At 37.8% G+C, this 15003-nt stretch overlaps 1 long non-coding RNA gene across 1 annotated transcript; it reads left to right on the top strand.

The window, feature by feature from the left end:
* The first annotated feature begins 9453 nt into the window (after positions 1-9453).
* LOC141351354 (uncharacterized) lies at positions 9454-10317 on the top strand. The gene is made up of 2 exons (XR_012359581.1): positions 9454-9603; positions 10109-10317. It is a non-coding gene; the product is annotated as an uncharacterized lncRNA (long non-coding RNA).
* The last annotated feature ends 4686 nt before the right edge of the window (positions 10318-15003 follow it).

Here is a 15003-nt window from a genome sequence, read left to right on the forward strand (position 1 = left end):
CTTCTTCCGTCAGCATAGAGGGGTTTACATGTGCTAAGTGTATTGAAGTAGTAAGTCTGACGGAGAAGGTTGCAGAACTAGAAGCGCGCATCCGAACGCTAGTTGAGGACAGTAAGACCGCTAATGTTAATGTTACAAACACTGTTTCGGGTGCGCCTAGTGTTAAGCGTAATACACATGGCTCGGTTCCGACTTCAGAGTCAAGGCGGCTGACTAACTGGGTGACTGTCAGGCGGCCTAGTCGCATTCGGCATCCAAATCACGTTCCTGTTTTAATATCAAACAGATTTTCTCCACTCAGCAATACACCGGCTGAGACATCTGTTAAAGGTGCCCTGGTTATTGGAGATTCTATACTCAGGAACGTTGGCATTGAGGCACCAGCCACCATAGTCGATTGTATACCGGGAGCCAGAGCGTCTGACATTAGATCCAAACTTAAAGTGCTGGCTAATGCTAACCGTAAGTTTTCTAAGATTGTTATTCACGCCGGCACGAATGACACCAGACTCCGCCAGTCGGAGATCACCAAAGATACTATTAAAGAGGTGTGTGAAATTGCAAAAACAATGTCAGACAATGTAATTTGCTCTGGTCCCCTCCCCGCCTACCGGGGGGATGAAACTTACAGTAGATTAGTGTCTCTTCATGGCTGGATGTCAAAGTGGTGCCCTCAGCATAACGTAGGGTTTATAGACAATTGGAAGCATTTCCGGGGAAGACCTGACCTGCTAAAGAGAGATGGCCTCCATCCGTCTCCGGAAGGAAGTGCTATACTCTCTAGAAATCTGACCAATAGTCTTACTTTTGATATTGTCTGACTATCCAGGGCCCAGGTCAGGAAACAGACAGATCGGCTTACCCATCAGTCTGTTAGCTGCCTTGACATGTCAAGATCACATATATCCCAGCACATAGAGCCTTTTTTAACAGAGTACCAACACATCTCGACTGTGTCTGTTCCTCGAACAAATAAATACAGAGCACCGTTTACCTCGTCTCGCACAAATCTTATTAACATAAAACTAGAACATAATACATTAACAGATGAAACTCAAATGTTAAAATTCGGCCTTCTTAACATTAGATCACTTACCAACAAAGAACCAATTATCAATGAAATAATTACTGACCAAAACTTAGATGCACTCTGTTTAACAGAAACCTGGCTTAAAGCAGACGATTACACCAGTTTAAACGAATCCACCCCACAAGACTATTATTATAAACATGTTCCTCGTCTAATAGGGAGAGGCGGTGGTGTAGCTACAATATACAATAAAATATTCAAAGTAAACCATAAATCCAACCTAAAATTTAATTCGTTTGAAATAATACTGTTAAATATGGAAATAACTGATCGCAACAACAAACGACTTTCGTTCATTTTAGCTACCATATATAGGCCTCCAGGCCACCACACAGATTTTCTTAAAGAAATAGCAGACTTCCTATCTGAGCTTACAGTCACTGTAGATAAAGCTCTTATCGTTGGTGATTTTAATATCCATGTGGATAATCCAAAAGAGGCATTAGGACGTGCGTTTATGGATGTTCTAAATTCTCTCGGCATTAAACAAAACGTGTCAGGGCCCACGCATACTCGTAATCACACACTAGACTTAATTCTGTCACTCGGACTCAATATTAATGACATCGAAATATCACCCCAGAGCGATGCCGTTTCAGACCATTACCTTGTGTCATGCACAATACTTCTAGATAGGACCGCTCAGTCTACAACATGCTACAGATTAGCCAGAACAATAATTTCCACCACTAAAGATAGCTTTATTAGCACTCTTCCAGACCTGTCTCAAATGAAACATGTAGCAGATAACTGTGAAGATCTAGATATTATAATAGAAAACATGAACAACGTCTGCTCTAGCACGTTGGATGCCGTTGCTCCCATTCGAAAAAAGAGAATCAAAGAAAAACCGCCAGCTCCATGGTATGACCATCATACTGCAGCCCTTAAAAAAGTAGCTAGAAAAATGGAAAGAAACTACCGAAGCACAAAGTTAGAGGTATGGCGTTCAGCATGGAAAGAGAGTGTTCAACACTACAGACAGGCTATTAAAACTGCCAGATCTACCTATCTCAGTACGCTTATTAAAGAAAATCATAACAACCCTCGTTTTCTATTTAGCACAGTTGCGAAACTGACTAGAAACAAAGAACAAACAGAAACCAATAGTAAACTCCAACACAATAGTGACGACTTCATGAACTTCTTTACTAACAAAATTATGTTTATTAGGGAAAACATAGAAACTATGCAAGCAGCCATCACTCTACCCAATAGTACATTTTCCACTAGATTACCAAACGAACATCTTGAGTCATTTAATCCTACTACAATAGAAGAGCTCTCTAAACTAGTAACGTCATCCAAATCATCGTCCTGTATACTAGACCCCGTTCCCACAAAATTACTAAAAGAGGTATTTCATGTAGTGTCAGACACGGTACTTAATATCTTTAACTCATCTCTAGAATTAGGATACGTTCCAACAGCTTTCAAACTAGCAGTTATTAGACCGCTCATTAAAAAGCAAAACCTTGACCAGGGAGATCTTAATAACTTTAGACCAATCTCAAATCTACCTTTTCTTTCTAAAATATTAGAAAAAGTAGTGGCAAGCCAGCTACGCACATTCGTAGAAAATAATAATACATATGAAAAGTTCCAATCAGGATTCAGGCCCCACCATAGCACAGAGACAGCGCTGCTTAGAGTTACAAATGACCTCCTATTAACATCCGATCGTGGTGAAATCTCAATCCTTATATTACTAGACCTTAGTGCAGCCTTTGACACAATAGATCACACAATCTTACTCAATAGACTAGAAAACTATGTTGGCATCAGTGGTCAGGCGTTAGCCTGGTTCAGATCGTATCTAACCAATCGATATCACTTTGTTTATGTAAATGAGGAAGAGTCATATCACTCCCCCGTTAAATACGGCATACCTCAGGGATCAGTTCTAGGCCCTATCCTATTCTCGTTATATATGTTACCTCTAGGAGACATTATCAGGAAACATAACATAAGTTTTCACTGCTATGCGGATGATACCCAGCTTTACATCTCGTCGCATCCTAGCGAAACCCACCAGTTTTCTAAGCTAACAGACTGCATTAGTGATATTAGGGACTGGATGGCACAAAACTTTCTTATGCTAAACTCCAATAAAACAGAGATACTTATTATTGAACCGAATCGCTACAAACATAATATGTCAGATTACAAGTTGCCCATAGATGGCTGCACGGTGGTGCCATCTTCCACGGTTAAGAATTTAGGCGTAATGTTCGACAGCAATCTATCTTTTGATAGTCATATCGCCAACATCTGCCGCACAGCATTCTTCCATCTTAGAAATATCTCAAAAATACGCCATATGCTGTCTGCATCAGACGCAGAAAAGCTTATACATGCTTTTATGACCTCTAGAATAGACTATTGTAACTCGTTACTCGGGGGATGCCATGCAAATCAGGTAAACAAGCTACAGCTGGTTCAAAACGCCGCCGCAAGAGTGCTTACTCGATCTAAAAAGTATGACCACATCAGTCCAATTCTGGCATCTTTACACTGGCTACCAGTTAAATATCGTATACAATTTAAAATATTACTAATCACCTACAAAGCCTTAAATGGCCTAGCGCCTTCGTATATTAAAGAACTACTATCAGAATACAATCCATCACGTAAACTGCGCTCACAAAATTCTGTTCACTTAATTATCCCTAGAATATCAAAAGTGTCTAAAGGTGGTAGATCCTTTTCCTACTTAGCCCCTAAGCTCTGGAATGATTTACCAAACAATGTTCGAGTATCAGACACAGTCGATCAATTTAAATCTAAACTTAAGACATTCTTCTTTAACAAAGCATTCACATAAAATGTCCAGTAAATGTACATTTCCTGCAGTAGTTAGTTTGTCCAGAACAAAGCACTCACATACCTCATATGGGTAATATACTTATGCCACAATAGTTAGCCTGTCTGGAACCGAGCCGACTTGAACCACTATAATGTTTGACACTTGCATTGCATGCGAACGGCCCCTACGCTAATAGAATTCTGTTTTTCTCTCCCTGTCTCGTCCTCAACCACGAGGACCATGAGACAAACAGACCCAGTTCCGGTTGCTGTGAAGATCCTTGCATCACTGATCTACTGGCTGTCTTTCAACGTGATGACCAGCCGATGCCCGACCAACCACCACCGGCTAAACCAGTTTAATTCGCTTACCCGCCTCCTATCCCTACCGTTTCTATATATATATATATATATATATATATATTAATTCCTCCCAAGGGTTTTTGTCCTTCTAGGACTTTTTCCCATTGGGTTTTTTTTCCTAGAGGGTTTTTAATCCCAGGGAGAGTCAGCCAACTTTGGCTTAACTTAGCACTTTACAGTATACGTTACTTTATTAATATGCTCGCTTGTACGGTTTAACCGCTTTCTCTACTTCTTATATTATCTATTGATTTTCTGTGTTCTCCTCTACATCTTCTCATGTAAAGCTGCTTTGCAACAATTAACACTTGTGAAAAGCGCTATATAAATAAAATTGAATTGAATTGAATTGAAATTGAATACGTTGGCTGTCAATCTTGGCTGCTAAATGATGGGCAGACAGTTGTCCTTTGCTAGGCTAGCAATCCTGTTAATAGCACCTACAGCTGTAGTTTAAAGACGTAGCACTGGTTTGTTTTGTTTTCATGTGTGATGAATTGTTGCTTTAGGTATTGTAGAACTTTGATGATATGAATAATTGTTAAAATAATCATTTTGATAACAGTTGATTTGCTGCAACATCGGAAGGAGAGGAGCCAAAATTAAAGATATCCGGCAGGTCTCAGGGGCAGAGATAAAAATCGCAGAGCAGGTGGAGGGGTCTGAGGCCCGGCAGGTGACCATAACTGGTTCACCCGCCAGCATAAGTGCGGCCCAGTACCTCATGTACTTGACAAAGATGAGAGGAGGAGCGTTACCCTCCCGCTAGCTTCTAGCAATTAGCACGCGGTCCACAAGCAGTATACATCCCCCGCCGGGTCTTAATTTATGTAATTTGCGAAAATAATGCGTTTGAAAATGTTTTATAATGGGAATATGTTAGCATTGTCCAGGGAAAACGAGTTTATTGTTGTGATTGCTAACGTAACATCACAATTTACTCTGGAATCATTGTGTGTCATGAGTTTCTTCTCCTGTAGTGTACTTATTAGTGATACTTTTCTGCATGATTTGTCTGTTGGCAACATAAACCGTTAATAATAATAATATATAAAATAATAACACAGTATGGTCTGTACTGCTCACGATACCACTGAGCACGCGCACGGGCACATGACGTTAGTAGTGGGGCGTGATCAAAGGAGCAGCAGCTCATAAATATGTAAGACCAGCTCAAAACGGCACAATCTGAACTGCCCTGAAACAGAGGCTACTAGAGATGGGTAACAATCTTTTCCTACAAGCTATTTCGAGCAAACAACTTTTGAAACATGCTTTATGGAACTCATACACCTATATAACTTGTGGAAAAGCAGTCATAAGATGGGCACTTTAAACAAAAAGTATATATTAACGCAATTCTGACTTCCTTTTTTAAAAAAAAATTAAAAAAGTTAATTAATTTTATCTTCCTCACACTCACGCAATTGTTTAATTTTCAAAATATGGTCTCCTTAGTAGTCTCTGTTTATAGAGCAGCAAAGGAAGCCAATGTGCATGTTTTGAAAACATTAAATTACACATTAATTACACATTTGTTAAAATGCTTAAAACAAAATTACACATTAATTACAAATTTGTTAAAATGCTAAAAACAAAGTTGTGACTGCTGAGTCAGCGCTACATTCCAATAAATGCTCATATGCTATCGTTTAGCTGATTAGTTGTTACTCAAAATGTATTTTTGTCAATGTATTTTTTTGTTTTTCTAATAAGGGCTCAAAATATAAGGTCTGTTTACTAATGTGAGCTGGCATGAGCCTCAGAGCAGAGCAATCAGAGCAGAGCTCAACATTATTATTCATGACCCTTTCAAATAGGGCAAAAATAGACCATTTAATTAAAATGACAAATTCTAGGGTTGTAAATAGACATGTAAAAACGTTTCTGGATAATTTTTTGCACTTAATAAAGTAACATACCTTCTATGTAATTGTCAAAGAACACTTTAACATATTATGACAACACATCCTATGGCACCTTTAATCTTAGGTTTCATATTTATTAGGGTTACACATGTCAGAAACATAGATAAGGTCTATTTTATTTGTATTTATATTTTACTTTTTTGTGATGTCAGTGAAAATTCAGACTGGGCAAGTAAAATACTGAACCGTCAGATTTCTTCCCAATCTACTCCAGCACACCACTATATAACACATTATACTTATTTAACAGCCATTACAAAAAACGCAAACAAAAAAAAGCTTACTACTGCAGTTAGCAATTATTTTGTTGTTTGTGCTTTATTATTTTCTGAGCAGTCCGTTTAAACTACATACACTATACGGATACAAGTTTGCAACTCTTCAGGTTAATATGGGATTGCCATGGAAAACAATGTCCCTGAATCGTTATGTGTAACAACTTATATATTTTGTGCATAAAACTGTTAATATAAGAATGCTTTCTTCCTCAAACACTTACCGATAGCCTGCCTGCATAATCATGCACATGATCGCGTCTCGTATTCAGGCTGAGCTTTGGCGCTTGAAGCGCGAATGATGCAGCATGAGTGTAGACAAACCAATCATAAAGCGAAATAAGTTGGAGAGGCGGGACTAAGGAAAGGTAAAGTCAATCATATTAGCGATGTGAATTTTGGAGGCGGGACTCATCTGTTAACCGTTTGTGTGCCACAAATAGCGCTATTTTTCTTTATATAAGAATCTCATTTAAATGATTCCTGAATAAATTCACGTTAAATTAAATAAGCAACAAGTAAAAAACACAAGAAACAGACAGACATCAGTTGTTATATGAATAAAGATCATATATATATATTTTTTTTAAAAGCACCCCAGAAAAAAGGGCACTTTCTCTCCAGGAATAAAAACGGCAGGTGCTCAAGCCCCCTTTGATGTCTATTGCTGCGTCCGAAACCGCCTACTACATACTATATAGTACGCGAAAAGCAGTAGGCGAAGCGAGTAGTATGTCCGAATACATAGTATTCGAAAAACAGTATGCGAAAAGTACCCGGATGACCTACTACTTCCGGTTAGATTTTGCAGTGTGCATACGATGGACGCTACACTATCCCATGATGCCCCGGACGAGGAGTTATCCAACGAAGAAGAAGAGGCACGCGGCTGTTTTCGCGCTGAAATGACACGACGTGATGACGACGTATGTCACGTGATGTAGCAACATGGCGGATGTAGTACGTCCGAATCTCATTTATACTACCAGGATTCATACTATACAGTACCTACTGTTTTAACGCCAAGTAAGTAGGTACTTCATCTAATTCAGTACCTACTATACAGTATGCGGTTTCGGACGCAGCCTATGTGTGCACGTGCCTGCACTGACTGACACCTGCATTCATTTAGTCACTGATTAGGTCACATGGCATCTTGCAGTGTGACCGTGAGTCTGAACCCAGTCAAACAATGAGTAAATTGCCAAAGATTAATTTTCATTATAAAGAAGATGGCAGATACACTACACCAAAATTGCCAACATGTAAACTTAATAATGCACAGCTAGGGCTTAACCATTATCCACTAGTGAACATGCTCAAGTTTTCCTAATATCAATGTCATTCCAATCATTAGTATATACAGGATGATTAAAAAACAATGTTTACTGCTACAATTATATCAATAAATCAATACTTACTCAAAAGAGGGTTCAGCTCAACCGTGTCCCAGCAAGAAAGTCTCGATTGACAGGTGTGCATCGTTTAACCGTTCAGTAAAGGTGCGTCCGAGGATCCGACATGGGTCCGTTCAGGATCCGCTGTTTGACAGTAGAATTTATGGCGCTGACGGAGGCGGAGCTGATCCTCTGCGCGGCTCCAAAACGAATGTGACAGTCACGCGGGTTTGACGACTTGAACGCAGATCCGCATAGGAGTCTCCTGCTGTGTGGGTTTACAGTGTTAAACAGTGTTACAGTATAGCACATGAAGGCTGCAACAATCCTCTCTATCTCTCCATATATGCTGACTGTACATGTACTCTCCTGTATAAAAATAAAAGTGAAACCTGTGAAGAATATGGAATATCCAGTTTGTAAAAATCTTGTGCAGTGCACATATATCACCTACATCATATTAGTGGGTGTCTATGGCTGATACTACAGTCAGGGCTATAGCCCCCCCTCTCTCTAAGCTCATCTTACACTGAAAAAAAAAAATTTTTAAGGTAAGTGGTTGCAATCAATTTATTTAAGCTACATTTAAAAAAAAAAAATTAGTAAAGTAAAATAATTGATTGCAACCACTTACCTCAAAGGACAAGTTCGGTATTTTACACTTAAAGCCCTGTTTTTTTTCCGGGTGTTTCTTGTATCACCTCCCACCTCTATAATGGGTTTATAGGTGCACTGGAATAATCCTTCCTAAAATGCATTAAACTTTCATTTGCAAACACACTGTAAAAAATCCAATTAATAAAATGTTGGAAGGGCAAAAATATATAAGTTAAACCAATTTTCTTGTTTGGGCTTAGTTGAGTAGACATATTATTTTAAGTCTAGATAAATCTGTGTTTAAAACATTAAGTGAATAGTTATTTCCAAATTCAGTCAACATTCGGAATGGCTATGTTGACTGAACTAATTAAGACAAATCTGGTCAATATGTGGACTTATGACAGCTATGTTTCCTGACAACAAAATGCTCACAATATTACTGTTATTTGGTAACAAAATGTAATTTTAAGAGTTGTTCAGGCGTGAATGTATGTGCTTTAAGTTTAAATATGCGGTCGGTTAATATAGATAGCGTCTATTTAAAAATGTGCTCGGACACTTTCGGCTCCAGATGAGCCCCAGAAAATCACAGACACTTAAGCGCTCACACCCCGCCCAGCGCAGCCTCGCCTCGGCAAGCCCATCAGAAATCGACTGCTGGCTCTGATATCTCTGTGGCGTTTAAACATGCGATTTAATTCATTTTAATTTCTTATACTTAATAATAAAAGGTTTACCGGTATGTTTTAAATCATATTTTAGGATTGCACTTAAATGATATCGCTGTTGAATGATATTTCATATCTTTCACATTTGTAATAACTGGGCTGCGTACTGCCTGCGAATTTGAACTTCAGAGCTGAAGGTGCGAGTGGAGAAATAGTCCCAATATCATAACAATCTTAAAACTTCTAAATATACCCTAAATATACCCGTGTGTGTACCCGCGTGCGTGCGTGTGTGCGCTCGCGCGTGTGCATGTATGTATGTATGTATGCGCCTGCGTCTGTGTATTTTGAATTTAAAATGTTTTAACTCGGAAGGATCTGGATCACAGGGCATTTCATCTGAGATCAATCCGCACGCAACAGCTGGAATCACTTACTGATTCACACAAGTCAGCCGTTTCCTCAAGTTCACGTCAGGTAAGTGTTTGTAATTAAATGTTAATTTTAGAATATATTAATTGGCAAAGACGCAAATACTCGACGTTTTTGTAATGATATTTTTGTAAAGATATATTAGAAGTGTGTTATGTTATGTGACCGAAGTAAAGTGGAGCTATTTTAGTTAAGATAAAAAGCCTGGATAACGTTATAGGGTTGGTTTACCGGACAGAGTTTAGAACTCGGTCTTTATTATAATTGGGACATTTTTACAAACAAACCTTATATAATACAATACTGGCGTGCATTTTGAGACAAAACAGTAGCACTCATATGTTAAGAGATGTCAGTAAGTTATTTTAGTCAGTGAAAAGCCCTGTCCGAGAAAACCGCCCAATAGTGTTTAATGTGTGATGTCTGAGGGAAATTTGACCTAACATTAACGTTATTTAGGGAATAAAGTCTTTCACCGTCAAACTTTATTATATTAAACATGTTATTTATGTATGTGTGTGTGTTTATATTCCTCTGTTTATCAAACCAGAGCGGAGATGATGTGAGTGGCAGACCCGAGACATAGCGAGACAGTCTCGGCTTGGACTGGCTGAGGAAAGTCTCCTAAATGGCCCTGGAGATGTTCTGACTGACTTTGGAGGCTTTTTGGACTGTTTTATGCCCTCTATTTAAAGAAGACTTAATTCTGTATGTTCAGTCTGTATGATAAGTGAATAAAAAGCTTTTGTTTTTATGTGACTGAAGTTAATTATTTTGTTTACAACACCAGCATAAATTATTTGATAAATAATTAAAAAATGTTATTAAAAAAATCCCAAATAATAAATATTAATTGAAGTAACACATAAAACATTGAATGAATACTTAAATTTTAATTGACAGAGTCTTCGCTGTAAGTTTTTAAAGATTCAACTGATTAAAACATTTTAGTTGAATGAACTATAAAGCTAATTGAGCCAACATACTTTTTTAAATCTGAGTCAAATTTGGGCCAACTAAAAAACATCAATCCAGGTAACACTTTGGTGACAGAAATTGAGTGAACGTAAAATTTCTGTGGAACTAGTTACTAAAAAATAATTCATTGAGCCAACAATTTATTTTTTACAGTGCACGTGAAACTCACCGAGTGGTCAGGGGTGTTCACTAATATGCTCACACAAAAATCGCTGCAAAAGATGCTTTCCAAAAGGTTTTATCGTAGTTTTTGTCCAGCTCCATTGACTTGTATTAGATGTGCTATGAGGTACGGTATTACAGGTACTCCGCCCCGGGAACGTTGTTTGTATTCTTGCAATTGGTAGAGGTGGGTTATCGCCACCACCTGGGCTGGAGTGTCTATTATCAGTGAACACCCCTGACCACTCAGGTGAGTTTCATGTCTTTGTAAACGAAAGTTTAATGCATTTTAGGAAGAATTGTTTCAGTGCACCTATACAGCCATTATAGAGGTGGGAGGTAAAACAACAAACACCCGAAAATTCTCGGGGCAGCCGCATATGTCGAAATTTCTGTCAAAACCGTTCTATTTCGTCATAAACAATCTGAAAACAGGGCTTTAAGTGTAAAATACCGAACTTGTCCTTTACAAAAATTTATTAAATGCAATGAATAATTTTTTCCAGTATACCATGGGCCGATTTACTTTAATGTGAACATAGTCTTGGCTGAAGAACTTCCATAACTTCCAAAGTTGTGGCTATATATTTACAATAAAAGTGAGTGTGAGCATGTGTACCTCGTAACTTGGCAGCTTGCGCACATATTCCACCACAGCAAGAGACATAATGTGCTGCATAAACGAACCTCTTTGACCAAGCCGTGAGTCCAGAGGTACTTGCAGATGAAGCGTGAACATCGCACAGCCCATTGCACAACATCAACAACGTCCCTGTCGGACCTGAAACGCACATCTGTGCGGTGTCAGCCTCACTATTTAATGACTTTATAATTATGCAATTTTATACACATAAAAAATCAATCCCCTCCACTTGCACAATGTCTGTCAGCCAATCAGAATGAAGCATTCAGCAGTGTTGTGTTAGTGATATGTTCATGTGTCTTCATGTGTCCAGCTTATTTAAATGCACTTCTATCTTGCAGAAAGGAGAAACCATAAAAAAGCTACGTGAAGAGGTGAGATCCCTCATCAATCCTTTTTGCTTTTTAGCGATGATTGAAACTCTTGGTCTGTGTAAAACTGTTTATCTGTGATTTCGATTGTCTTTGCAGAGCGGTGCTCATATTAATGTCTCCATTGGGTCGCTGGAGAGGATTGTCGCAATTGCCGGGAGAAGCGACTCCGTTTTTCATGCATTAAAAATTATTTTAAATATGATTGAGAAGGTACCATTACAGTCACATTCATTTAAGGGACACTTTTTTTAATTTAAAAGAGACAAGTTTTAAATGGGAAAAATTCTGGAAATCTTAGTCACTTTTAAAGCTCCGCTGTGTAGTGTTTTTTATTTTTTATTTATTTTTTGTTAAATCTAAGTGTTCTTTCAAAAATATGTGCTCAAAGTCTAGAAAGTAATATTCAGTTGGTTGTCATAGAATTTCACCGCTAGATGGAAGTAGATCCTACACAGTGTAGCATTAAACGTGATGCTGGCAAGATGCTTATGGTATAATCAGATTCAATGAATTACGCTAAGCTATGCAAAAAGTGGTACCGCCAGACCCGGAGATCAGCTGAATGGATTCCAAAACGTTAAAAATTGCTTTACTCAAGGGAAGGTGGAAAATGAGCTTAATTCCCCAAATGGTGGAATATCCATTTAAATGTTCAAAACTCCTGACTAGGGATGCAACGATTATAGATTTTGATGGTTCGGTTATAGTCTGCTAAATCAGTGGTTCCCAAACTTTTTCAGCGTGCGGCCCCCCCTTGTGTATGGTGCATTCTTTCGCGGCCCCCCAAAGAAAATTTGTGACAAAAAGCTGTTCTAAACTCAACATTTTACTAAAACACATATTAAATTATACAAAAAAGTAGTGCTTTTGGTTAGTAGCCTTATTTTTTATGTTTAATTACGAAGAATTCATGATAAATTAATGTATTTTATAAAATGTCATAAAACTGGGGCCCCCCTGGCACCATCTCGCGGCCCCCCTGGGGGCCCCGCCCCCCAGTTTGAAAACCCCTGTGCTAAATAATCACGGCTGTATGGTTATTACGATTATTATGGATTCATTTATTTTACAACATAAATTTATAAAATCGCATGAACAAATTTTTGAACAATTGCTAAATTCTTTTGTATTTCAATCAGTTTGTGTATTTGAAGAGTTTGGTTCCAAAAGGCGATAAACGCCATTTTTGAAAAAATGAGTTACTGCCAGAATCAGTATTATATCAGGTCAGTATTTAACTCTTTCACCGCCAGCGTTTTTAAAAAAAGTTGCCAGCCAGCGCCAGCGTTTTTCATGATTTTCACCAAAGTTTAATGCCTTCCAGAAAATGTTCTTATTTAAATATATAAACACACAATATACCAAATGAAAGAACAGACCCTCTGCTTTCAAACAAAAAAAAAACGTTTCATCCTACCTTTAGTGGTTCTTTTGCAATCAGCTTTTGAATATGGGTAGGTTTTTGCAAAAACACCATATTTTGAGCAAAAAGCTGAGATAATTCCATTTTTGTGACGGTCTTTTCATAGAGATCCCATTCAGAGCGATCTTTAAAACAGACACGGACATGCAGCAGCTTGCCATAGGGCAATACTTCCGGTTTTAAAAAGTTGCGGAAGGGTATTGCGAGATATCTGTAAACAAACAATGGCGGCACGTTAAGTACGCAGATTCCTAGTTTTCCTCATCTACTTTGATCAACAAACAAACAAAATGAATACTTTAGATGAGAATTCTGATTCTTATTGTGTCATGCTGAAGTTAGGTTTTCCCGAGAGATGCTCCGATCAGGATTTTTGCTGCCGTTTTGTTATCTTCGTGATCAACCGATACCGATTCCGATTTTCTTTTTTTTAGCTAATATGCAAGCTCTTTGATGACTGTAACTTTTTAAAAAAATTCTAGATAAATTAATACCACAGATATTGTCTTTGTTATATTACTTGCAGTATTTAAGTATATTATTGTGTTAATAGAGAATCAAATAAATAAGCACAACAAATATTTCTTCTGCAAAGAGATATTTAATCTCACTTTTAAAAAGGTCTCTTAAAAGTAATGAAAATTAAACACTTCACAGTCTTTATTGTATAAAATGAAAAATACACGCATTCATATGGAGTATAACAGTTCCTTAGTCAAGAGCAGAAAGTTTAAATTTGAAAAAGAGACTATAGTCTCAATATGATTTCTCCTGGTTGAATAAAGTTTGCTTAAACGCTCAAAACTTTAAAACGCATGCAAATAATTTTCAGCACTTTCGGCATGAGTATGCAGTTGTCCGCGATAGATATGTGTTTTATAGAGGGTTTTCACGACGCGTCATCAGAGCGGAAGTTGCCATATTGGAGGCACTCCGCATCACAACAGAGCACAGGCACTGATGTATATCCTGAACGTCGTCAAGGAAAATTGTTAATCATTGCCGTGTTTGAGGATGTACCAATAGGACAGATCTAGAAAAACATTTGGAATATTATCGACTTTCAAAAGTTATTAAAAACCAGGGAAAGGAATGCAAGAAAATATCAGAGGAGGAACTTGTGGTTGGCAAAGCTCAGGAAAAAGAGTAGTATTGTATTAGAAATATGATTGAAGTACATAAAGTATAAAACAAGTATGCTTCTACTTGTTGTGCTTTATTTAAAGAATTTGATTTAAACAGCCTATCACACAGACAAAATAAATGCAGCAATAGGTAATCAAAAATTCTGTCATGCAACAGAGCAGAAAACTTGGTGAACATTTTTGGCTTTATTTTACTAACACACATGAAGCATCCTCTTCTTTCTATCACACCACTACCATGTAGCAACCCTGCACCTCACACTCTTTCCTCGCCAGCGTTTTTAAAAAAGTTGCCAGCCACTGCCAGCTTTTTTTATGATTTTCACAGAAGTTTAATGTCTTATAGAAAATGTTAATCTTTTACATACAACATATGAAACAATACCTCTGCTTTTAAACAAAAAACTGTTTCCTCCTATCTTAATTTGTTCTCTTGTTATCACCTCTCAAATATGGGTAGGTTTCTTCAAAAACACCAAACAAAATTTAAGCAAAAATCTGAAATAATTCAATTTTTGTGAAGGGCTTTTGAGATCGCGTCAGTTTTGAGGATCGCTCTGAATCTGGAGTTTGAACTGACAGAGATGACGTTTTTTGTAGGCGGAGCCCAACTGGTGGCAGAAAGTTTAATGGCTTGGCTACTGATACTGTATGTGTGCATTTATGTAATGTATATGTATTGTTCTTTATTGGTAAATCAATTATTTTTACATTATGAAT

The sequence above is a fragment of the Misgurnus anguillicaudatus genome, chromosome 20 (assembly GCF_027580225.2).
Source record: "Misgurnus anguillicaudatus chromosome 20, ASM2758022v2, whole genome shotgun sequence".
Classification (NCBI taxonomy): domain Eukaryota; kingdom Metazoa; phylum Chordata; class Actinopteri; order Cypriniformes; family Cobitidae; genus Misgurnus; species Misgurnus anguillicaudatus.